The sequence below is a fragment of the Pan troglodytes genome, chromosome X (genome assembly GCF_028858775.2).
Source record: "Pan troglodytes isolate AG18354 chromosome X, NHGRI_mPanTro3-v2.0_pri, whole genome shotgun sequence".
Classification (NCBI taxonomy): domain Eukaryota; kingdom Metazoa; phylum Chordata; class Mammalia; order Primates; family Hominidae; genus Pan; species Pan troglodytes.
Genome location: NC_072421.2, coordinates 39,728,569 through 39,753,600, shown reverse-complemented (window position 1 = coordinate 39,753,600; position 25,032 = coordinate 39,728,569). Strand labels below are relative to the sequence as shown.

General features: G+C 43.9%; 1 long non-coding RNA gene across 1 annotated transcript; it reads left to right on the top strand.

Annotated features, from left to right (window-relative positions):
* Positions 1–350: 350 nt before the first annotated feature.
* On the top strand, positions 351–22,748 carry LOC104003870 (uncharacterized). Its single transcript, XR_676650.2, has 4 exons — positions 351–490; positions 5,783–5,944; positions 19,803–20,061; positions 21,537–22,748. It is a non-coding gene; the product is annotated as an uncharacterized LOC104003870 (long non-coding RNA).
* The last annotated feature ends 2,284 nt before the right edge of the window (positions 22,749–25,032 follow it).

The following is a 25,032-nucleotide window of genomic DNA, read 5'->3' as shown; positions in this document are numbered from 1 at the left end:
GTGTGGGACAAGCTCAGGCACCTGCAGCAAAAATAGTGCTGGCCAAGGAGCCATAGTCCTTTCCCTGGCTTTTCACTCTTGCCGCCTAGGTCCAGAGATGCTCCTCTGGGCAGATCTCCAAGCTAGGGCAAGTGTGGCCTCTTGACAATATTGCTGGAGAAGGAGGGAGGAATGAGGTTTGTAGCCCGTGGCAGGTAGGTAATGCCTATGAGTGAATTAAATTCACACAAGCAGCCCTTTCACAATCGTCTAGACAGGAAATAGAGAAGGGAGCTCAGTGGAAAACATCAGTTGTGCCCACGCACCCAACTGTTCCAGTAACATAAAAGCAACAGCAGTTGGAGATACTTAAGGCAGCCATGGTATTGACAGAAAAAGACTCTGGATTTGGATTGCAGCTGTAGCATTTATTAAATGCACGTCACAACCTCTCTGAGCTTCATTTTCCCCACGTTTCAAATGGGATGCAGTGGACCCTGTTGCCTACCCGGTAACTTTTTACCTTCTTTGTCCTTTTTTACAAAACCTCAATGTCATTCAGGAATCCTCCTTGTTCAGTGAGGCCACATGCTTCAAAGGAAGCAGGCTGTAGTCCTGGCCTCACGAGCCAGAGAACTGGAGTCTATGCCCTAATTCTCAAATTTACAAGAAATGATTCGCCTAAGTTAAGTATGATGGTCCCACTCCCTTTGGTAGTGATTGGTTACTCATGGGTGTGTAATTTAATTCTGGCCAGTGCTCTGGGAGGGGAAGGCTTTGGAAGGCTTCTGGGAAATATTTGGATGATGAAGAGAGATGTATCGAGATAAAAACTCTACTTTTTCTATTACACCTTATAATATCTGCAAATGAATTCCAGAACTCCAGCAGCCGTCTTGCGACCATGAGGCGATTTTGCCAAGGACAAAATAATATACCAAGAATGCAGAGGGAAAGATGGAAAGAGCATAAGACCTAGATGACTGAGGTGAATCACTGAATTAACCAATCCTAGAGCATCCACATTTTAGACCTCCTTATTACATGAGGGAGTAAATCCTTTGTTTGAATCAGTTGCACTGAGATTTTTTGTCATTTGCAGTTAAAGGTTATCCAACTGATACAAAAGTTATCTGCTGCAGTAAGGACTAAACACAGTGGCATGTGAAAGTGTCAGTCCAAAGCCAGTACACTAGGTCCATAATATATATTTATTCATTTATTTGAATTCTATTTCATTATAATATCTCTCAAAATCCCAACTACTTATGTGATTTTTTTTATTTGAAAATTTTTCTATCTTTGGCTGTCTGGGAGTCACTACCAATCTGGGCCATTGTCTGGCCTATTAACTATTTGACCTGCTTCCCAACCACTTCTAACTATTGGCCCAGGAGTGGTCCCCAGAGTATGTCTCCTAGCAAGAACCCACAGCATGGGGCTCAGGGCATAAAGACAGGGCCTTTGATTTTTAGCCTAAGGATAATTTCTCCTAGAAAGAATCAGGACATCTTAAAAAGCAGTGTACATTTTTAGAAAATATGATTTAGAAAAATCAGAATTAACTTTGTTTTGAAATTAGTCTCACAACCAAGTTAGGTAACTCCAAATGGAGCTCTGAATTTACAATTTCAGGATTCTTGTATTGCATGTCCAATTTGGGAATTAGTGCATAGACTCCAGATGAAACAATTTGACAGCACAAAACCAATGTACAGTATAAATATTCTTATTTCCTAACTACTTGTCAGCTATTTCCAGTGAGTAAATATTTACACGTTTTCCTCTCCCCCTGCGGAAAGCAGTACTCACATATATGAACATAAATATTTTGGTGTATGTAAATATTTACTCACATGAGCAATATATTTCTTTTTCTAGTCTCTGTTGTAAGTTTTTTAATAGCAGAACAATTCCTGATTACAAATAAGTTCTGATCTTGCAACTCTCCTAAAATATTCTGCAAATGAGAGGCATTTTATGGTAGTGGTTAATTGCTGATTAGTTAGAGCAGCTGGGGATAAATCTGAACTCAGCACCCTACTAGCTGTGTGACCTTGGGTAAGTTCCTTAGTCTTTCTGTGCCCTGAGTTTCCTCATCTGTAAGATGAGAGTAATAATAGTATCTAACTTATAGGATTTTTCAGAATATTAAATAATTTAGTGCATATAAGGTGCTTCACAACACTTGGCATATTGTAAACCTTTAATAATTAAATATTAAAATGAATATTTTATCATTGTCAGTTACAGAAAATGTCATTTTTTCTATTTAGTATTATATTATGAATATAAATATATTTATAAATAATATCTTAATTTTATGTCTCATTTTTATCATTCAAAGAATTTTCAAATGCTAACAATAGATTCCATGTGAGTAAATTACCCTAGACTGGCTTTTGATTATTTCTCACAATCCACTGGGTTAGTGGCCATCATTTTTTAAGCACTTACTGTTTGCCAGGCATTGTGTTATGTGCTTTCAAAGGCAACATTTAATTTAATCATCACAGCAACATATGAGGGTTTTCAAACTAAAAAATAGGGCCTCAGTGAGGATAATTAACTCATTTTACATTAAACAACTGGAAAGTGATAGAGTTGAGACTCAAACCCGGGTCTTCTTGATGTGAAAGTCCTTGCTCCAAACCATTATGCGATCTTGTTTCCATCATTTACATAGAGATGTCCCTTGCAGGAAGGGTTCGGTGTTTTAAAATTTTCTTTTGTCAGGAAAGTGGAGTAAATTTTAATTTATGTTCTGGCCTCTGGGAAAATATACATCATTGACAAATCAACATTGCCTCACTCAGAGCCTTATCAACACCTTGTTATAAAATGTGGTTGACTGTATGGTGTTGAGACTCACCCCACAGTACCCCATCTTTTGAGTTTTAGCTTGGATTCTTTTCACAGACTCTAGACAAGATACAGAATCTCCCTGCCCCCGATGCTGATCTTGTATTCATGTTGCCCAGCTCCTCCAGATGGTATGTTGAATCGAAATGTTGGATTTCAGCCATGTGGTCCCTGTTCTCAGGAAGCTCCCAGAGACATCCTCTGATTGGGTATCCTTGGCACATGAGGGAATAATGCCTCCCAATTATTGGAATCTTCTCTTGCTCTTGACCACCAGGCCTGTCAGCAATCATTGGACCAAAGCCAATGGTATTTTCCAGTGTCCCATGCCCTTGCAGCACTTTTTCCATACAGCTATAACCCAGATGTCAGGAAACTTACTCTCACTGCCTTCACAGCCACCTGCATCCATAAAGCTGCTGACCACACAGCAGACTATGGTGTCCAGTTACTGACAGGATTCATGTGGCCAGAGCCTACTTGGCCACCTGAATTGCCTTGGAAAGATGACCTACACCTCCCTTTCACCTTCCAAATCTCTCAGAATTATATCAAATGGGCAGAACTCTAGTTCTAAAGTAATGTTCAAAATATGGTTTATTTTGTTTCACATTTTTAATTGACACATAATAATTGTACAAATTTATGGGGTATTGTGTGATGTTTTGATAAATGTATGCATCTTGTAATGAGCAAATCAGAACAATTAGCATATCCATTACCTCAAACATTTATCATTTCTTTGTGGTGGAAACATATAAAACTGCTCTTCTACCTATTTTGAGGTATACAATACCTTATTGTTGACTATAGTCACCCTACTGTATAATAGGACACTAGCACTTATTGTTTCTTTCTAGATGCATCTTTTTACCCATTGATCAGCCTCTTCCTATCCCCTCTTCCCCCATACTCTTCAACCTCTGGTAACCACTGTTCTATTCACTGTTTCTATGAGATCAAAAAATTTTAAGATTGTTCGTATAAGTGAGATCGTGTATTGTCTTTCTGTGCCTGGTTTATTTCACTTAACATATGGCTTCCAGGTTCATCCATTCACATTGTTGAAAATGACAATTTTATTCTTTTTTTATGACTGAATAGTATTCCATTGTGAATATATACCACATTTCCTTTATCCATTCATCTGTTGTTGGACACTTGGGCTGATTCCATATATGGCTATTGTGAATAGCACTGCAATGAACATGGAAATGCAGACATCTCTTTGATATACTGATTTCATTTCCTTTGGATATATACCCAGCAGTGGGATTGCTGGATCATATGGCAATTATAGTTTTAATTTTTTGAGGAACCTCCATACTGTTTTCCATAATACTGTACTAATTTACATTTCCACCAACAGTGTGTAAGGATTCGCTTTTCTCCCAATATGTAGTTTTTAGCTTTCCAATATACCCAAATAGAAAGTGGTTCAACTGGAGTTTGAGAAAAGTGAATCCAGTTATCCAGCACAATTCTCTCACACGGACCCGTTCTGAATTTCCTTTATGAATTTTTGGGTTGAAGGCACACCTTCTTATTCCCTTGGTCTCTCTTTCTCTTAGACACCACTTATATTCAAGTTCATGAACAAATTAAGAAACAATGATTTATTATTTAAGAATCACTTTTGAGCACCTACTTGTCTGAGAAGACACTGTATTAGGCACAAACAACACAGAAAGGAATAAGATTTGGTTCCAGTTTTCAAAAAGTGCACAGCTCTTAAAGGTAGAGGGACAAGAAAGTAAATTATATGATACTGAGTGAGAAACGGTAGAAGAGATATGTGTGTAGGATTCTGTGGAAGTGCATCTAAAAAGTCAGATTCTTAACCATGCTAAGAGGGAAGTGTTAGAGAAAGTAGAGAGAGAAATAAGGAAAATGCATCTAAGAAGAGGCAGAGGCTGGCATGAAACTTGATAGACATTGCACCAGGTATCCAGCAGGTATCCAGTGCTGCCTAAAACCACTCCAGTACTTATCTTCAAACAACATTTTATTTTGCTCGTGATTCTGCAATCTGGGCTGGGATCAGCTAGGTGACTCTTCTGCTAGCTTTGCTGGTAATCACTTTTATGATTGAATTCAGCAGGCAGTTTGGCTGATGGCTGAATTCAGCTGAGATTTTCTTTCTCTCCAAGTAGTCTTGGGCCTCTGTCCACATAGTTTTTTTCACATGTTTTCTCTTACAGAGGCAGCTGGATTTCTTAGACAGTGAATCAGGCTCCCAAGAACAGAAAAACAAAAGCTGCCAAGTCTTCTTAAATATTAGGCCTGTAGCTATTCAAGTGTCACTTAAAGGTAATCATAGGAGACCAGCCCAGATTCAAGGGGAGATTACAGAAGGGCATTAATGCCAGAAGTAAGTGCATTAATATGGTTCCTTGATGCTATCATATGATTGATCAGCTAGATGAAGTTGAAAGAGGCTCCAGTCAGGAGATGAAATAAGAGCAAAGACCTGGAAGTTTGTAGTGTTTTGAGGAAAATTAAGCATTTCTGGGTGGTAAGTTGGTGGGTATATAGGCACCAATGAGTAAGATAAAGCTACAGTGCTGGCTTCTTCAACCATGATCTCTGCTTGGCTCTCATCACTTGCCTCATCTGACTTCCCTGGACTTGACTTGCTTCCTGGCAATGACTCCTGGTCTGCTGAACTCCCACCTGATCTAGCTCTTTTTTGATCAGATAAATATCAAAGCTATGTTGGCAATTGTTATCTGACCACTGAAACCATTTTCTCTTCTTTCTGGGCACTCGGGTAGACCATAATTCTCAGCTTCTCTTGCGGTTAGTTTTGGCCATGTTAACTGAGTTCAGGCCGAAGGAACATGGGTGCAAGTGGTGACGTGCAATACTTCCAGACTTGGATTGTTGAAAACCTTCCATTCCATCTTCCGTTTTTTTTCCCTCTCCAATTGGCTGCAAATAGAGAACAACTTCAAAGCAACTTTGAGAGCCTTGTATGGAAGATGGCAACTTTGAGAGCCTTGTGTTGAAGATGGCAAAGCCACAAGATGGAAAGTGCTTGGGTTCTTGGATGATTGTATGGAGGGGCTCTGCCCAACTAGGATCACCCAGGCTGGATTGTCATGTGAGTGATAGTAAAACAATTTTTGTTGTCATAAGCCCTTGAGTTTGTGGATGTTCATAAGTTATAACAGTCAGCATTGCCTCAACTAATATAACGGGGAACCAAGGAGGCAGAGAAGTTCTTAGCATCACCCTGAGAAACAGGAGAATTTGTGGGGAAGGAGATTGCATGAAGGGGAGGATAATAACTCAAGCTGAAGCAGGGCCAGCCAAATCTGGGAAGAATTCTTTGAATGAGGTAATGACAGTCTTCCTTTCCATGTGGCCAAATGTATATAGAGGAATATCTGGAACCCACTGCAGATTGACTCATTGACACATTCTTATCTGAAACTGAATTTTACCCTCAGTTTCTTAAAGTATCTTTGACAACTCGTATCCTTGGAAACTCTTCATATTTAACCTACTGACAGGTGAACAATATAGCTTTTTGGGTAAGTTAATTAAAGGAAGAGGATTTTATGTTAATGAAATAATTCATATTTGATTCTCTGGTTTAATTTGGTTCCCATAACAGTCCCTCAAAGTTAGATGGACAAAATCTAATATATATGTATTTCTGGATGGAATAGTCAAGGCTGAGGGGGAGCTTACTTGGCTAAGACCTCTCAGCTACATGGAAGAGGCCTGGAACCCATGTTTTCTAGCTCTAGAACATTTGTAAGCAAAATATGCAGACCCTGGTGATAGCCCACCCATACTGTCTAGACCTACCTGACTTCATTGCAGTTGAGGTGGACAATTCTAGAGCACACTACAGCTCTCCCTCTGCAAGGACCTGTACCTCTCAGCTTCTCTGCCTGATGATTTGTTCCAGCACCCTGGGAGTCTTCTTAGCTCAGCACAGGCACGACTTTGGAAATGTAAGGGAGTTAATGTCCCAGAGGTCAATCCTCAAGCAATGGGGTGCAGGAAGTTGTTGGATAAATACCCAGCCTCCCATTCCCTGAGGTGTACTCCACCTGGTTTCTCAGAGGATTCTCAGCAGGACCGATCTCCAGCAAGTATCCACAGCTCATTAGCACACACTAAACTGGCTTTCCTCCCTTCCCTGCTCCCTCATCCATGCTTTGTGGGATCATCTCCCAAATAAACTGCCTGCACCCATTCCTTATCTTAGAGTCTGCTTTCAGGGTAACCCACACTTAAGCAGTATACGTGGACTAGAGAAATTAGAAGCACGCAGGGGAAAACAGGATTTTTTTTTTCTCTTGCTCCCTCTGAACTGAACTCAGGCATGAGTGAGGATAACCTCTCATGGCAGTGAGTGAGGATAAAGGCCACATGAACACCTCATCAGACACTTCCTGTCAGACTCTCCTCCTTTTCATAGGCAGTTGGTGGCACCTGCCAGTCTGGACTCCTCTATGCATGGTGACTTTGCTCTGCTGCCCAGCTGGCACCAGGCACTAGATGAACAGCCTTGGTCCCAGACAGCAGCAGATGCTGCCAGCTCACCATCTCCTGGCAGCGGATTCAGGGTTGGGACTGGGCAGCAGAGTTTGATCACTTGCCCCGGCTGCCACAGTTTCCATCCTCTTCCCTGTATCCTCTAGTCATGAGAGGCCTGTTTGATAGAGATGTCAGCTCAGCAGTGACTGATGTGTTGAGACAAGCTTAGTGTGGCATGGTGCCATAGGGAGCAGCAGAGGGGCCTCAACCAGATGCCAAAGGGCCCACGGGCCCAGGTCTGACATGCTGAACTGTGGCAGGCTGGGTGTGCAAAGATGTCATCTGTGGGTTATCACCAGAACAGCTGTGTTCATTTGTTCAAGCATTCATTCATTCACTTGTATAATATTTACTGATGCTCCTTATGTGCCTGGTACTGTGATATGAACTAGGTATACGAGAGAATGAGAGAGATGTAATCTCTCCCTTCCTTGAACTTATAACATAGAATGGAGGAAGATATTGATAGAATATCAGACATATAATTATATGGAATCCTGAGATTTTCTTTTCCCCATTTCTCATACCCACCCTCCATCTGGAGCCAAAGCCCATATCAAGACAGAGTGCTTTAAAGATGGTGAAAAGAAAGAGTCCTTTAGTATGATAAAAGCTCCAGAGTTATGCCAGGAAGCAAGCAGCTATGCAGCCACTGGTAAGAAAATGTAACACACAGAAGTTCTGCCAGCCACTCTAATTATGACCGGTATTTCTTCTCTGCAGGCCAAGGTGAGACAGGTCAGTAGGTGGTAACTCCTGGAAAATGGGGTGGGATCATTATTTGCAGGGAGGTATAAATGGCTAATATAAGAGCAAGTGTGACTTTTCTTCTCTAAGTGCATGCCATCACATACTAGCATCTCAGGGCTAATGAGCATAAGGAAATAAAGTTCTAAACATGGGATTTCAACATTTGTAGGGAAAGAGTTGGGATGTGGGGACAGCTTACCTTTCTAGGGTCTTCCTTGTGTTTCTCACATAGGCTGGCCTGGGTCTGGGAGTGCTGAGGTTGGGGCTTGGGCTTCCTGCTTGTCTAGAAAAGGGCCAAATCTCAGCTCCAGTCATTGTTGGTCTCCAGGGCTGCTCAAGATCTGGTTCTTGCAGATGCTATTTGGAGCAGCTCCCAAGCCATTAAACCCTTCCTCCTGGGGAGCTCCACAGCTGTCAGAGACGAGGAGGAGACAGGGTGGAACAGCCAGTTCAGATTCACTTCAAACCAGAAGTGGAACAATCCCTGTTACATTATTAATCCCTGGAGCCATGTAAAGTTTCATCTGTTTTCTCTCAACGATTTGTTACAAACTACATTTTCTAAAAGCTGCAAGACCTACGACCAAACAGCATCTTTCACATGTGTGTGAAAATCCTGGGGTAACTCCTACAGGGCTAAGAGCAGAGGGCATGGGTTCTAATCTTGCCTTTGACACAAGCCAGCTGTGTGACAATGACAGGGCCACCTTTCCCCTCTGAACTTCAGTGTCTGTATTGGTTAGCTATTGCATGTAAAAATACCCACAGTCTTAGTAGCATACAACAATAACAATTAGTATCACAGATCTGCGGGTCGGCTGGGGTTTGGCCAATCTAGTCTGGGCTCAGCTTAGCAGCAATGCTTCAGACTGTAGTGGTTCTGCTTCATATCACAGGACTGGGGCTTGGCTGGGCTAACTCTGCTCCACATGCTAGTGGGCTAGACAGCTGCTATGGTTTGAATGGTTTTGTCTCCTCCAAAATTCATATGTTTGAAATTTAATCTCCAATGCAACAGTGTTGGGAGGTGGGGCCTCTTGGAAGGTGCTTAGATTATGAAGGCTCTGCCCTCATGAATGAATTAATACTGATAATGCTTGTAGGAGTGGGTTCACTCTCTTCTGCTCTTCTGCCATGTGAGGGCAGAGTTCATCTGTCTTGCCCTCCCACCTTCTGCCACATGAAGAAGCAGCAAGAAGGCCCTCACCCAGGTGTCAGTGCCTTGATCTTGGACTTCCAGCCTCCAGAACTATGAAATAAATAAATTTCTGAGGTATTCTGTTATAGCAGTACAAATGGACTAAGACAACAGGCATGTTCTCTGCAACAGCAGAGGTATCAGGAGGAAGTGGAAATATGTGAGACCTCTTAAGGCCTAGGCTTAGAACTAGCATAAGTCCCACTCCACTGGCCAAAGCAAGTCAGTTGGCCCCAAATCAAGAGGTAGAAAGTATGCTCCACCCATGATATGCCATGACCATGATGCGACTGCAGGTTGGGGTGAAGAAGCATCAGGACCATTTATTCGATCTACCATAGTCTCCTCACTTATAACATGAGAAGATCAGCAGATCACATGGTTCCTTGGGCCCCTCATAACCTAAACATTCTGTAGGTCTAAATAATGATGTAGAAGCAGAACAGTGTAAAAGGATATAAACCAGTGAAAAAAAGCAAGAAATAAATCTGGTATGTCTTAATAAAATTTCTCTGAATGTATGAGCAAATTACAACCAGGTACAAAGACATGGCTTTTGAAACCTGCCCACCTCACTCAAATCGGGCAACTAATTTTCACAAGCTCAGCATATGTGAGCATCTATATAAAAATGCAGGAGGGCCCTGCTCCAAGTTTCCCCACCTGTCCTCGCCTCCCTAATACCAGTAAGGTGATTTAACCTGAAGAAGAGGTCAAGAGCTGAGCACCTCCCAATGTGTACATGTTTTCTGCTTTAGAGGCAAAAGAAGCAGCTTCCTGCTAGAGAATATGCAATAAAAAAATTATATCAGCAGGACTCTCTTTGCTGGAAGTGTGAACTTGATAGAAATCAGAAATGCAAATGGTATTCAAGTGCGGTTAAAACTTCCGCTTTCCAAAGGGGGAAAAATTAATTGCTTTTATACTTACTGTAGTGATAAGCCGGAGGCACATGCTATACACAAGGAACAGCATCCAGAAACCTTCCAAGAGGTGGAGGGAAGGGAGGCAATAAATCTCCCCTAGAAAGCCTCACGTTCCTCACTGCAGATGTGCATGGCATGTAATTTTTTAGCTGTGTGGTTCAGGGACCTGCTAAGAGTTTCAGATTCAACCGACTTCTGTGAAGGCTTGAGAAGGAGATGTTTGGGAAATGCTCATAAATGATAAAAGAAGAGCTTAAGCAGTGAGTAGGTGTCCAGAACCTCTTAGTTGCTGAGGAAAAGGTGTTAGTTTATGGATTTTTATTGCAAGGACATCTGCAGCTTCTCAGCTTTATGGAGCACATATGTTTGCAAGAAAGTACCACAAGCCTCAAATCATGTCCACCTTTTTCAGAGGGTGGGCCCTGGAGGGAATGTCCACGGTGTATGGATTGATAGGACTTCCATGAATGGGGTGACTATTTTGTCCAGTTTTCCTGGGACAGTGCCAGTTTATTTCTGTTACTTCAGTACCTTATCTAGTTAGCAACCTCATTCACTCTCAAAAGTCTCAGTGGCACAATAACTTTGAAAAACTGTTGGCCTGAAAGACCAGGCTGTGCATTAGACCCATTCATCCATTCAGTTAGCATTCCACTATGAGGACCTGGGCAAACACCTGTTATTTCCCTAGAGTTTATGAATTCCTAAAGACAAGGGCTGTGTTTCATCCATTTTTTTTTTAACTTTAAGTTCTAGGGTACATGTGCACAATGTGCAGGTTTGATACATAGGTATACATGTGCCATGTTGGTGTGCTGCACCCATCAACTCCTCATTTACATTAGGTATTTCTCCTAATGCTATCCCTCCCCCAGCCCCCCACCCCCCGATAGGCCCCGGTGTGTGGTGTTCCCTGCCCTGTGTCCAAGTGTACTCACTGTTCAATTCCCACCTATGAGTGAGAACATGCAGTGTTTGGTTTTCTGTCCTTGTGATAGTTTGCCGAGAATGATGGTTTTCAGCTTCATCCATGTCCCTGCAAAGGACATGAACTCATCCTTTTTATGGCTGCATAGTATTCCACAGTGTATATGGTTTCACCCATTTTTGAGGCTATGGCCCTTCTCCTCTTCTCTCTTCCAGTTGTTTCTCCCTGCTCCCCCAGGTTCTGTTCTGCCATTCACAGCCTTGACTTTCACATTATTTTCTAGAAGACTCTTGTCTCCCCAGTCCTCACCATAACCCCCTCCAACAGCCATTAGTTCTGTGGCTACATCCCTGGATCAGCCCAAAGGTTAATGAACATTGCATCATTCACAATCTCCAAGTCAGACTACGTCAATAGAGGGCCATGCCATTAACTCCCCCAGGAACTTCTAGAACTCATAACTCCCTCAGTCTCCATATCATTTTTGTCATACAAAACAAACAAAACCGAGATGTATTCTCTAAATTTAAGATCATATTTCAGAGACAGCAATAATCTTGGATATGTGGAGACTAGCTACATGTCCCTCAAAAACATTTTGCTTTGTTCCTGGGTACTCAACTGGACTATGTTTCCCAGTGGTCCTTGGGGTAAATTGTGGCCATGTGACTGACTTCTGGCCCATTACATGTAGACAGAAGTGATGTATATTACTTCCTGGTCCAATCCATAAATACAGATGCTCCTTGACTTATGATGGGGTTATGCTGTGAAAAACTCACTGTAATTGGAAAATATTATAAGTTGAAAATGCATTTAATGCACCCAACCTACACAACCTCATAGCCTACCTTAAACGTGCTCAGAACACGTTTGCCTATGATTGGGCAAAATTACCTAATACAAAGCATGTTTTATAATAAAATGTTAAATATCTCATGTAATTTACTGAACACTGTACTGAAAGTGACAAAGAGAATTGTTGTATGGATACTTGAATTATAATTTCTACTGAGTGCGTATCACTTTCACACCATTGTAAAGTCATAAAATTGTAAGCCTAATCATAGTAAGTTGAACCACTGTAAGTCAAAAACTATCTGTATTTCCCACATGGTCCTTTGATGTGTTTCTTCCATTTCCCATATCTGGGGGTTGGATATTGATGCCCACAATGGTGTTGGAAGACAGGATGAGATTCTCAGCCCTGGCTGCCCAAGAGAGACACCGGGATACTTAAAACAAAATTCTGTGCACACATCCCACCCTGAACTAATGGAATTAGAATTTCTACTGTCAGAGAGGCAGAGCTCTCCATAGGTTTGAACACCTCAGTGACTGTGTGAAGAAAAGTCCCTGCTTCTTCCACCAAGTGTACTTTACCTGAAAAAAAAAAAAAACAAAAAAAAACCACTTCCATTGTGTTAGGCTCGTTCTGGCTTTACTTTAACTAATACAATGAGCAACTGCATTTCTACAAATGGATTCACCAGTCATATTCTTACCAATTCCTGGATGAAAGGAGGCTGTTGGTAGGAGGTGAGTAAAGAGATTCACATCAAGGAAAGGGGCACAGGCCTCCCACTGATCATCTAGGAAATACTTGAGAACCTAGGGTTGTGAAAGGAGAATTGTGGTATGGTGAGGAGTGGACAGATGGAGAAAGGAAGCTGAGGCCTGCAGGCCCTATTTTTATATGGTCTGAGAAAGCAGGTATGAGTGTGTGTGATAAGGGAGTGTGTTTTGTGAGTTGATGATATTAGGCTGAACTTGAAGTCCTCCTAACTTTGGAAATAAATTACTTGGATTACAACACTTTTCAATTGGATGACAAATCTCCTTGTACTTATGTGGCCATGCTCCTCTACATGGAGGCATGCCTCCCTGGCTAAGAGAAATTGGCTTGCTACAAAGGTTTTGCATTCTTGCTGGTTCAACATGGGTCTTTGGCTTAAGGCTAACCATCCTGGAAGCCCATGAACTGGATGCTCTTGCTTAACTAAATGACTTTTCCTGGCTCTTACCAAGAGCTTCATTCTCTTTCTCCTTTTCCTTTTCTTCTCCTCCTCCTTCTCCTCCTCTTTTCTTCCTTTTCCTCTCCCTTCCCCTCCCTCTGTCCTTCCTTTGCCCCCTGCACTTTCCCCAACCTCTCCCCTCCCTTCTCTTTCTTCCTCTCTTCCTCTTTCTCTCCCTCTACCTTTGACCTTCCTTTCCCTTTCCCCTCCTTAGCCTCCCTTTCCCTCTCTTCCTTCTTCTCCCTCTGTCCTTCCCCTTCACCTCCTCTCCAGGTTTTTTAACAAAAAGGTAGCTTTCCACTCCAGTCACATCCCTTGAAATCCTGACCAGCCAGGCTATGGAGGTGATTGTTAATTGGCTCATTATTCACTTATTCTTTCAATCAACACTGTTGGTTGGGCGGGGCTTTGTTTGGTAAGGATGGGTCTTGCCAGGGTTACCACTGTGCTACAAGTGGACATACAGAGACAAAAGAGATTATCTTTGTTGTAGAAATAGTCAGTCTTATGAACAGCAAAAGTGGGCAGTTACATGGTCAGGAACCAAGGAAGCAGTTAAGCAAATCATTAAGAGTTAAAGGCTGCCTCATATCTAGCAGAAGAGACCTCAAATCCCCAAGGAGCAGACGATTCTGTTTATGAAGAGCCCATCACTGATGCTGGACGTTTTTGTTTTGTGGGTATAAGGCAAGTAGAACCCTCGCTATGGAGAAGGATTGTCAAAGACTGTCCCTCCATGAAGCTCAGGGAGGAGGAACTTGATATTTTCTAGGGAAGGTTAGGGCAAATGTACATAGGAGCAAGAGATCTTGTAAGAAAAATGGGATAGTAATCTTGACACCTTCTTTCTGGGGGTTTTAGACCATCCCTGAGGGACTGAGGAGCATGATGTTGCCAAGCAAGAAGCCTGGTGTTCATGCATGAAGAGGAAAAGAGAGGGTGCATTGCTGAGCTGGTGTGTCCTTGGAAAGTTGCCTAGGAGGGCATCTAGAAAACAGATGTCTAGAAACAAAAGAAAACCCAGAAGCCCAGTTCTACTGTGGTCTGGGACTACCACAGACAAGTGTAAACCTTGGAGTTGCATGCCTAGTTCCACAGCGTGGAACAAAGTTGGACTTAGACTGTGTACCACCAGCATTTCCCTGTTTCCTGGGTGATGGCATTATGGACTTTAAACTTTTTTATTATGAATTAAAACACACATATGCAGAAGCTCACTTAATGACCACACAAGCCCCATCTGTGTCAAGCACCACCTGGGTCAAGACATAAAGCAAAACAAGCACCCTAGAAGCCTCCTTCATGCCCTCTTCTTATTACGCCCATTTCTTCCACTGTACACATCTTAATTTCTAACACCACACCTTCCTCTTGCCTGCTTTTGAAATAGACACGTAAATGAACTTATGTGATCTGGACTCTTGTATCTGGCTTCTTTTGCTCAATATTACATTTGTGAGATCCATCCATGTTGCTGTTCATTTTCCTTGCTGTGTAGTACTTCATTGTATGAATATATGCTGATCCATCTATCCATGCCCTTTTTGATGTATATTGGGCAGCTTCCAGTCTGGCTGTTCCAAACCAAGCTTCTGTTAAGATTCTGGAACATGTTGCCTAGGAACACAAGGACCATTTGGTGAATGATGATAATGAGACCATGGCTGGAAAAGATTTTCTCAATTTTTTTGACTCCTTGAGCAAGTGTGCTCTGGCAGCACTTGGACTCATTATGGGATGCAGAGAGAGAAGGAAGGGTAGCAGCAGGTGCTAGAGAAGAGACATTGCAAGATGGGGAGTTCTAATCAAAGTAAGTTGAACATTAAAAAAAGACATACCTCAGACTGAGGAAACTGAATAAACTGAGTTTCTCAAATAATCTATTTTTTCCCCCCATCATGCTGGAGTGTGAATAAGAAAAGGCCCCAGTAACAGTACCAAGAATAGTCACTGGCTCTGGTTACCTCAGTGAAATTTCTGGAACTCTGGCTTGAAGTTCTCTCCTTGGCCGCAACAGGATGGTCCTATGTGAGCCTGCCCTAGCCCCCCTCCTCAGTTCCTGTTCAGATGTGACTGTCCTTCATCCACTCATCTCATGCATAGCTTGCTCCTCTCGGCTCAGTTCTCCATCTCTCCAGAGTCAGAGCCTTGTATCCATCAGGGGCCCCACATTCTTCCTTCTTAGGTCAGTTACTCACTGTTACAGGGTGGCACACTCACTGTGCTGTGCTCCTAGCTACCCCTCTGCTCTCATCCAGCATCCATTCGTTCGTTGAACAAATGCTTATTGGCCAGGTGCGGTGGCTCATGCCTGTAATCCCAGCACTTTGGGTGAGACAGGAGGATGGCATGGGGCCAGGAGTCCGAGACCAGCCTGAGCAACATATTGAGACCTCCATCTTTACCAAAAAGAAAAAAAAAGTGCCTATTGACAGATACTTGGTGCCAGGATGGGCACCTTTCTTTCATGTCAGAGCCACTGCCTAAGAGCTTAATGAAACAACTGCCTAAGAACCTCCAACCCTGGGCTGCCATGATCTCTCTCATGGTACAACGGGTTCTTAGGTAAACATTTCTTCTACCAGGCTTCCTACCCATGCCCTCACCCCATTCTGGGCCTTGCTCTGCAACCAGCACAGTACAATGTAGTTCAGAGGCACTCGACCCACCCTATGTATGCTGAAGTGCTCACAGGCCTTCCTGTGGGGGTTGTAGGTAGCCCAGGAGTAGCAGAGCCTCCTGTATTTGCCCTTTACCATCCAGTAGAAGAGAGAATCTCTTCTTGTAGCTCCAGAAAAAGAAAGGAGCATTCTCACCTTTCCTTCATCCCCATGCAGGGTGGGGCATGGAGAGAAGTGGGGAGGGGACAGCAAGCTTGTTTGATGAGTCCCTCTCCTGGGGATACTAACTCATCTTCTCTTTTCCTTCTTTTGGGACAAGCAGATAGCCCGTGGATTGTGCTTTTTCATTTATGATAGGCTATTCAGCAGAAGAAAGAACAACAAAGGCAACAGCCTTTCAGTTCTCTTTGGACTGCACATGAAATCAAACCTGGAACAGCCATCCCCTGTGTTCTTCTCTCTGCTGCCCTGCCTGTTGCCTTTCTCTGCTCTAATTAATTCTGTTTATTCTCACATCCCCACTCCTGGGCTCCTCTATATAGCTGTGTAGGTCGTGCTGTGTATAAACTCTCCCATCCCCAATCCCCTCTGTGTTTTGCCTGCCATGCCTCCCCAGTCCCTTTAACCCCATAGAGCCCTTCTTACTTCATTTCCTGCAAGTTCCTCTTCCCTAACTGCCTCAAGAGAGAAGAAGCCTGACCTCTGTAGGGTCTGACCCACATTTATCACCCTTGGCAGGGTAGGGCGGGCCAAAGACAGGTGTCTACTGCTCAAGAGAGTCAAGGGGCCTCCTTTCTCAGGGAGCTGCCCCAAACAGCTCACAAAGCCCAGAATCTTTTTCTCATCACAGTTTTGCCTTGCCAGAAGTAAATTGTTCTCTAGGTTCACCAAAAGGCCAAAGAAGCTGTTTCATAAATAAGCTTAGCATCTACTTTTGCGTATTCCCTTTAACCTGGCAGGCTGCTCCTCCCCGAGCACCAAATTTGTGGAACTACATACATACATCCTTACAGCACCCTGCACAGTTCACAGCCTCAAGCATGTTAAAAAAAAAAAGGTGACCTTGTTTTCTCTCCATAACAATCCCATGATAGAGATATTGACCAGTTTTATGGAAAATAAAACTGAGGCTTGGATCACATCCCTGTGGCAGAGTCAGATTTGAACTGAAGTCTGCTAGTCCCAAAGAGATCCGAGGTCTGCCTGTGTTCTTAGTCACCCTAGATCTTTGCTCCCTTGAGCTGTCCCACGCCCGTCTCCCACCTTCCCTGTTCCTCTCAGTGCCTGTGCTCATGACCCATGGCCTTTCACCCTCCCATCAGACCTATGTGTCCAATTCCAATGCCTGCCTTCCCTCCTTGGTCCCATCTCACATTTGTCCTCCTGGGGTGCTTTCAGCCACTCTCCACATAATACTGCTGTCTGAGCCAGCCCAGTCTGGGGATCTAGCACTTAGGAATATGCCCACAGGACTGGCATTCTAGCTGGGTGTGTCCCATCCAAATACACAAGATTTTTCTTTTCCCTCCAGCCCCTGACAGTGCCGGTCATCCAGTTCTACAGTATAAACTGGCCATAGGCCCACAACGACACCTCTAGCTTGAGCACTGCCTTAACAAAACAACAATAACAACAACATCAACATCATCAACATCATACACAACAACACAAGTCTGAATGGCTATCTGCCTCCTCTCCATCCCAAGCGTCATCTCTCCTCCCTCTCTTCCCCCAGCCCTCAGGGACCAAGATGGGGAAATTGTCCTGTAATCGCATTTTACATGCACGTGCACAGGATCGAGGCATTTCTCTCATCTGGTTATCTTTGGAAACACTGGAAGGGAAGGGGATATTAAAGAAATCCTCCTCTGCTTCCATCTTGAAAAAAAAGCGGCACATTTTGATTCACTACCTTATCTTTAAAGAAACCCGACATGGAAAAGGCAAGGAGATAAGATCTATGACTTCATCAGCTTGTTCTCTGAAGTTGTTTCAAGCTTCACCATCCCCCGACAGGCCCCTTCATTTCCTGTTTTCAATATCTAATGGCAAAGAATACACAGCCGCTCAGAGCTAAGTGACCCTGGGGGTCAGCACAGGAAGCTGGCCAGGGAGGAAGCTTTTAAGATCCAAACTGGAATCTGGCCACAAGTCAGGAGCACATCTTCTTAATTCGAATTTTATTTTTACCTTCACTTTGTGGTCAGCAGCTCTCAGAACAGCTGCTGGTTTGAAATACCTTAAATGTAATTTGAAAACTCATAAGGTTTAAAATTAAAAGAAAAAAATACTTTAGGATCTTATAACAGGAATTCTTGACAACCTCTTTCTTTCAAGATGCTCCAAATGCCTCCCAGACGTGATTGCGTCAGTTCTTGCTGCCTCCCACGGTGGAGGCCAAGGAACCAGTACCATCTGAATCATTTTATGGAGGGGAAAACACAGACACCCACTTGTTCCTGCTTACCCAGCAAGTCGGCACAACATTATGACAGGTGTTTTCCAGTGCCCAACCAGTCTAGAGTAGGCAGTGTGTGTGCATAATATGGGTCACAATCACAATGTCAAGAGCAAGGAAAACTAACTATCTTGGTTCTGGCCACCTGCCATAGAGGTGCACTTCCTGGCAATGGCCGTTTCTGTTCCATCTCTTCTGTCACCAGCAGCGTCCTTGGGTGGGCTCTTGTTGGTTGACATGACAATACTGCCAGCTACTCTCTTGACAGTCAGGGAATAGCATTCCTTGCAGGGGGCATCACACAGAAACATCCCTATCTGCCAGGATCGTCCACTATCTGAGGGGCTGAGCACAAGGTGCTTCTATGGCAAACTGAACTGCATGGACCACTAAGCTTTGTCTCTCTTAGATGGGTTTCCTTTTCCTGGTTCCTGTCTCTAATACTTCCCAAAGGCCAGAGGCCTGACCACACAGGTGTAGACCTTGGATCAGGGAGCAGATCTGTCACTTGCAACCGAGGGGTGGCCCACTATGATGTGGGTCTGGAGCATAAGCTCAAGGCCTTCTCCCTGCAAGGCTGATCTGGGGCAGTGTTGCATATTCTGGAGGTTGTAGTAGATGGTGTCAGAATCCAACCCATATCTTCTTGCCGCTAATATTTTAAAGAATACCACCCAATTCCCAGCCAGCAATTCCTTTATTCCCTTGCTTCAGGGCTTTCTTAGGACAAGAAGCATACTTTACCTGTTGCTGCTGACAGCCAGAAGTACCAAGGATTAACATCCCTCCTAATTCTGCAGAGCAACCCTCAGCCATTGACAGACAGGACTGGGTATATAAATACCCCAGCTTCATCACCCTCAGGTGGGCTAACTCTGAGGCACACATTCTATGCTGACTTTCAGTGGTTTCTAGCAGGATTAAGTTCCAGTTGCCCACAGTGGCAACTGACTTGGTGATGCCTTCTTTTATTTCTCCGCTCGCTTTACTAGTGTTTTTTTGGATTAGTTCCAAAATAAACTATTTTCACTTGGGTTCTTATCTCACTCTGCTTCTGGAGAACCTAACTGAGTCATGGGAAGAACTCTTCTGCCACCCCAGCCACTGATGGGGCTGTCACTTCCAAGCCTGAAGCAAAGATTTCTGGAAACTTTCCCATGTCTGGAGGCTAAGTCTGGGAGCTTCTCTGACCTCTTCCTAGGCCTTTTTAAATCTCCTTTTCCATGATTCCATGATTCTCAAAGTCTTGCTCCCAACATTATCCTTAGCTACAAGATATCATCCAGGTCTAGTACACTGTTCTCATTTTTACATTTTATAGAACACAGAACTGAGGCTCAGAGGGGTAAAAAACTTACCCAAATTTACTTACTTTGCAAATGTCAGGCAAAGAAGAGACCAAAACTCAAGCATCTAGATTTATGGTCCACAGTATTTGTCAAGTAAAGCTATTTATGTGTAAACTTGGCTCATGAGTTTTTGTTCTGAATCCTTCTTCTTTTTCATTACAGCAAAGAATTGGGTCCTGAAAGTAGCATACTCAATGGGGACTGTGAGCATGCATCACTTAATCAGTACATGGGCACTGCACTCCCTCCTGGGCCAGATTGTATGTAGGTCAGCACCTCCAGTGGCTGAACCTCCAGAAAGGCTATCACAAAGGTCTGAGAATCTGTCTCCCTTAAGGCAGCGAGAAGTGGTCACAGACACGGCTTGGCTGCTAGCATGGCAGAAGGTCTAGTGGGGGCAGCTGGGACTCCACCAGCCCAGGTACAAGGTCTTTGTATTTACTCTTTTTTTTTGGCCTAGAATGCTGTTCCCAGATGGCCACATGGATTAGCCCCTCACTTGCTTCCAGAATTTGCTCAAATGCCATCCTCAGAGAGACCTTTCCTGACCACTGTCTAAAATACAGCCTCTTGTCCCACAACGTTTTAAACCCACTTCATTTTCTCTCTTAGCATTTGTCACCCACTACATGATATTGTGTGTTATCTTTGTTTATTTCTGCCCCCGCACCTTGACCCCAGCCATGAGCATGTGCGTTCCACAAGGACAGATACTTGTTTTTATTGTTTTTTCTTCTGCTTTATTCTCATCACCTTGAACAATGTTAGTGCATCCTAGAAGCTCAAGAAATACCTGTTGAATGAATTAATTAAACACTAAAAGCAAACTATGGCTCAGATAGGACAGGTTAGTTACCTGGGCCCAGGTAGCACATTCAGCTAAGTGGAGCAGAGGCATTATGGGGCCCCAAGCCAGCTTGACTCCATGGCCTCTGGCCCATTTCTCTACCTTGTGCTGGGCTCGTTAAGTTTCCAAAGAACATGGGACTCATAAAGCAGAAAACAAGAAGAAGAGAGATGGATTCTCAGTGGAGATAGGACATATTCCCCTCCCTCTCTCCTTCTCAACCTGCCTCCTCCCTCCTCTGTCTTATCCCAAGGAGCTCCTTAGGAAGAAACCCATCCCCAGTATCTCCCAGAAACTGCTCTCTGAACACTCAGATGCACAATCAACCATTGTTAAGTCCTCAACAATACCTCATCAGCAAGCACAGCACTATAATTAAAAGTAAATCCAGCTCAAGCTCTTTAAAATAGGATCTAATTTAATTGGTGCATTTAATCTATCACTGTCACTCCAAGCCAACCGGGGGAGAATCTCATCGTAGTGGTAGGTGATGGGAAGACTTAAGTGGCCCCACTTCAGGGTCTCCCTGTTGCCCCAGGTCTTGTGAACTACTGGGAACGTAAGGCAGCAGCAAGTCTGGGAACCACATGGGTGCCAACTGAAACTTGGTTGTGGCTGCCGTGGGGCTCTGCCCTGACATCCAGCCACACTCCCATGAAAGGCTTTCAACAGGGGGTCTGGGCAGGGGTCTCTCCCTCCTATCCACATATCCTCAAAAATGAATCTCAGGGCACCATGCAGAGAAACTTCAAGAGAACTAAGCTCATCTTCACAAGGCTGGCATTGGGGCGTAACCTTTCTACAGAGTCACTGTGTGTCTCTACTTTGAGTCACTATTAGTTTAAGACCCAGTTCAGAAAAAAAAATTCTGTCTCTTCAGAGTAAGATAACACAAAACACCGATCAGTTGGGAAGTCATAAAGTTTGATGCTTCAGGATATTGGCCCCAAAATAATATAGAAATGAGTTATGATCCTGGGTAAGCTACTTACTAAATTATGACTTTTGGGATAATTTTAACCCCCCAACCTTCATTTCCTTGTTTGCAGAGTGAAGATAAGAATACCTATTTTAAAGTTCTGTTGTGAGGTTCAAGTGCCACATATGGGGCCACCAGAAGCTGTTGGCGCCCCTCCCACATCCCTGTGGTCCACTCAGGAGGTTAACTGCAGTCAGCTGTCATTCTGCTGGTGGCTTCCTGCGTCTTTCTGCCTGAGCTTGTTCTTTGGCCCTGGAGGAACCCTCCACCAATGAGAGATGGGAATTGTTGGATAAAAGTCCCAGCTTCCACTCCATGGCATGTTCATGATCCATGCAGCCTCTGAGAGGCCTCCCATGGGCCTGAGCCCCAGTTGCCCACACTGGTAATACACACATCTGCTCACTCTCCACTGGCTTTCCTCTCTCCCTTTCTCACTGCTTCACCTTCCCATGGTGCCTCCTGGACCACTTCCCAAATAAATGATTGCACTCAAATCCTCGTCTTGGGGTCTGCTAAGGGGAAATCCAAGTCCAGACATTGGTATGACTCAAGTGCTTAATAAATAGACCATGTCACTATTGTAGTTTCTAGATACCCAAAATTCAAATGTGGGTCTCTCTGCCTACATTTTGTATTTTCTATGTAAAAAATTCCCTAAAGCCCTCCAGGAAGGACTCCTCTCCCTGTGGCTCCATGCCAGCCCTATGCTCTGCAGCCATAGGGAGGATTGCTGTGCCAATGCTCACAAACCTTGGGGCTGCCATCCCCAAGACTCCTTGGACTCCATACAAAGATTGACCTTAGGAGGAGTGAGTCACAACAACTCCATGTGAGCATTGGGAGACTTTATAGGTTGAATTATGACTTTCCAAAGAGATTTGTCTTAAACCACAATTCCTTAAAATGTGATCTTATTAGGCAACAGGGTCTTTGCAAATGAAAGTTAAGATGAAGTCATTAGTGTGGTCCCCAATTCAATATGACTGGTGTCCTTATTAAAAGTGGAGATTTGGACACAGAAAGACACAAACAAGGAGAACACCATGTGAAGATTGGGATCATGTGACCAAAAGCCAAGGAACTACCAGAAGGTAAGAGAGAAGACCAGGAACAAATCCTTTCCTAGTGCCTTCAGAGGGAGTGTGACCTAGTTGACACCTTGATTTTGGACTTCTAGCCTCTGAAATTGTGAGACAATAAATACCTGTTGTTTAAGCCACCCAGCTTGTGGCACTTTGTTACATCAGCCCTACCAGACTAATAAAGGGGAATTGTCTTTATGTACTGCCTATGTGTGGCTGCAGGAACCATGTATATGTATAACAATGGGGTTTTCATGAAGCTGGCTTTTTTTTCTGTGTAATTCTACAGATTCCTAGATAATATCAGGCCTTGACACTGGCTGCCCAAGCTAAGCTTTTCTCCGATGTCTTCCAGCACTCTATTTTCTTAGCCCTTTGTCTCCAGAGTTGTGTTGTCTCCCTTCCCCTCCTGTTGGCCTGTGGTTACCAAAGTTCCAACATGGCTTCATGGAGACATATGGGGGCCCCCTCTCCACACGGCCCTTTTTTCTCAAAGATTCATTCAGGCTTTGTCCTTACTTGTCATCAATGCTCCATTTTACACTGAAGTTAAAGGCAGATGGGAAACAAAGTCTTGCCCCTCTCAGAAGTAGGTACTCATTAGAAAAGCTCAGCATCCAAGAAATGATCCTCTAGCAGTAGGAATTTCAGCCTGGTGTCTCCAGATCACTCACCACCGCCACTAGAGAGTGCCTCAGGCTATTCAAACTCCATGGTCTCAAAAGTAACTTCACCTGCTTCCACCTCTGGCCTGGCCAACTTCAGGGACCTCCTGGACTGGATATTCTGTTTGCCACTCTAGACCCAGTCTTTGTGCTTCTCCACTGTATTAGTCCATTCTCACATTGCTATAAAGAAATACCAGAGACTGGGTAATTTATAAAGAAAATAGGTTTAATTGGCTCACAGTTCTGCAGGCTGTGCAAGAAGCATAGCACTTCTGTTTCTGGGAAGGCCTCAGGAATCTTCCAATAATGGCAGAAAGCAAAGGGGGGAGTGAGGCATCTCACATGGCAGAAACAGGAGTATGAGAGAGTGAGGGGGGAGGTGCCATAGATTTTTAAACAACCAGATCTCATGAGAAGTCATTATCATGAGAACAGCAACAAGGCGATGGTGCTAAACCATTCTTAAGAAACCCACTTCCATAATCCAATTGCCTCTCACCAGGCCCTACCTCCAACATTGGGAATTACAATTTGACATGAGATTTGGGCAGGGACTCAGATCGAAACTATATCATTCCACCCCACCCCCTCCCAAATCTCATGTCCTTCTTCTATTGCAAAATACAACCATGCCTTCCCAATAATTCCCAAAGTCTTATTCCAGCATGAACTCAAAAGTCCAAAGTCTCATCTGAGACAAGGCTAGAGTGCCCTACATCTATGAGCCTATAAAATAAAAAAACAAATTAGTTACTTCCAAGATACAATGGGGGTATAGGCATTGGGTAAATACCCCCATTCCAACAGGGAGAAATTGGCCAAAAGAATATGGCTATAGGCTCCATGCAAGTTCTAAACCCAGCAGGGCAGTCATTAAATCTTAAAGCTCTAAAATAATTTCCTTTGACTCAGTGTCCCATATCCAGGGTACATTGATGCAAGAGGTGGGCTCCTAATGCCTTGGGCAACTCTGCCCTTGCAGCTTTTCAGGGTTCAGCCCCCATGGCCTCACTCATGGGCTGGTGGTGAGTGCCTGTAGCTTTTCCAGGCACAGTGTTCTGCAAGCTGCTGGTGGATCTACCATTCCAGGGTCTGGAGGATCATGACCTTTTTCTCACAGCTCCACTAGACAGTGCCCCAGTTGGGATTGTTTGTGTGGAATTCAGCACCACATTTCCCCTTCACACTGCCCTAGTAAAGGTTCTCAATGAGGGCCCTGCCCCTGCAACAGGCTTCTGCCTGGACATCCAGGCTTTTCCATACATCCTCTGAAATTGAGGCGGAGGCTCCCCAGCCTCAACTCTTACACTCTGTGCATCTGCAGGTTTAATACCACTTGGAAGCTGCCTAGGCTTATGGTCTGTCTAAAGCAGTGGCCCAAGCTGTACCTTGGCCCTTTTGAGCCATGAGTGGAACTGGAGCAGTCCAGATGCAGGGAGCAGTGTCTCAAGGCTGTGCAGGGCAGCAGGGCCCACAAAACCATTCAGTCCTCCTATGCCTCCAGGCCTGTAATGGGAGGGGCTGCCAAGAAAGTCACCAAAAAGCTTTTGAGGCCTTCTCCCCATTGTTTTGGGTCTTAACACTTGGCTCCTTTTTTACTTATGCAAATTTCTGCAGCCTGCTTGAATTCCTCCCCTGAAAATGGGCTTTTCTCTTCTACCACATGGGCAGGCTGCATACTCTCCAAACTTTTATGCTCTGCTTCCCCTTTAAATATAAGTTCCAACTTTAGGTTATTTCTTTGGTCACACACATGAGCATAGGTTGTTAGAAGAAGCGAAATTTTGAATGCTTTACTGCTTAGAAATTTCTT